Source organism: Acyrthosiphon pisum, unplaced genomic scaffold (genome assembly GCF_005508785.2).
Source record: "Acyrthosiphon pisum isolate AL4f unplaced genomic scaffold, pea_aphid_22Mar2018_4r6ur Scaffold_18830;HRSCAF=19512, whole genome shotgun sequence".
Lineage (NCBI taxonomy): Eukaryota > Metazoa > Arthropoda > Insecta > Hemiptera > Aphididae > Acyrthosiphon > Acyrthosiphon pisum.
In genome coordinates, this window is record NW_021768017.1 from 1 (window position 1) to 1489 (window position 1489).

At 31.8% G+C, this 1489-nt stretch overlaps 1 long non-coding RNA gene across 1 annotated transcript; it reads left to right on the forward strand.

The window, feature by feature from the left end:
- The first annotated feature begins 290 nt into the window (after nucleotides 1-290).
- LOC107885841 lies at nucleotides 291-1323 on the forward strand. The gene is made up of 2 exons (XR_001680550.2): nucleotides 291-994; nucleotides 1055-1323. It is a non-coding gene; the product is annotated as an uncharacterized LOC107885841 (long non-coding RNA).
- Nucleotides 1324-1489: the final 166 nt, after the last annotated feature.

Consider the following 1489-nt stretch of genomic DNA (forward strand, 5'->3'; position numbering starts at 1 on the left):
TCATGAGACAGAGTCCGGGTCTCGACTTGGTATGCTGGACGACTCGCATCCTCTGTATGTGTGTTGACATTCCCGAGGAGATACGTGTGACGATGCTTTTATGGTTTGATTGTTTCATACTATGCTTTTGCAACGATCTCCGCGTGATATAATATACTAATTGTCTTATTAGTTACATCCGTTAGATATTGCTAAGAACGTGCTATACGCTATACATAGTTTATACATAATTAATTTATACGTAGGTACGTAACAATAAATTGGCCTTGGGACTGCCACTGGGTATCAGTCGTTATAAGAAAAGGTGGTAGATTCTCTTTCAAAACAAAATTATAGTGGTGGTTGATCATTTCGGGTCACAAACCACGAAAATAGTCGTAGCTTTCACACCTTACCCGTTAAATGGAAAGGTTTAGTGGGGTCGAGCAACTTGTGCGTACGGGCCACTGCTTGCCTATGTACGTTCTACAAGCATAACCAGACAGTGCGACCATTAGAAATGACAGAGTATCAGTGTGTTATTCATATATATATTATTTCGTTCGAATAAAATCGAATATTCATTTACTATTGTACATTCAATTTTCGATTTGGTGTCCGTATTTTATCATCTCCTCTCACACAACACTAATTTTGAAGTCACCTCATCAACCGATGCCATTAATCTTTACTATTCATTAAATTGTGTTACCTTAAGGAAGTAAACACAATTTTCCCAGTGCCAGATTTAAAAATTTCTGAGCAGCAATTTCCGTATATTCAACAAAGTATATAGTATGTGACTGAGTACATTTTTAGTATGTAATTTATAAACTTTCATCGATTTATGTAATTCCTTTTAGATGAGTTGGATCCTTATACTTAAAACTATCAATTTAATTTTAAGACTTCATATTATTTAAATAGTTTTTTTAAATGTTCACAGTATTGTGAAAACCACGACCAGTACCAAGAAATATGGTGTGTCGATAACCAGGACATATTGAATAAGAAAGTAATACTTTGTAGTGTATAATATCATAAAAGTTATTTAAATTTTTTATATATTTTATAGGGTAAATTTGCCAGAGATTATTCAATAGGATTCATTGCGAGGGATATAGATTTAGTCGATCGTGATAATAAATGTGAATGTGATAATAAGTACGTAACGTTTTATATGTTATTAGATGGATATAATAATGCAAATGATCCACTAACTTGCCAAGCATTCAATTAGCCTATTTAGTCTAATAAATACTTGAATTAATTGTTATTGCCAAATGCTGTAATTAGGCACAAAATATGTACTATTAATTAATAAATTGTGTCTTCTATTAATTATTTGATCCTCATAGAACCATTTTTTTATTTTGTTGTAATCTAAACACTATTAATCGTAGTACCTACTTGAAATTTTTATTTTTATTAAAAATATACAATCTGTGTCAGTCACATATTCTAGTAGTGGTTGTAACTAGTTTCAGAGAAAAATATTGACTTATCTGCA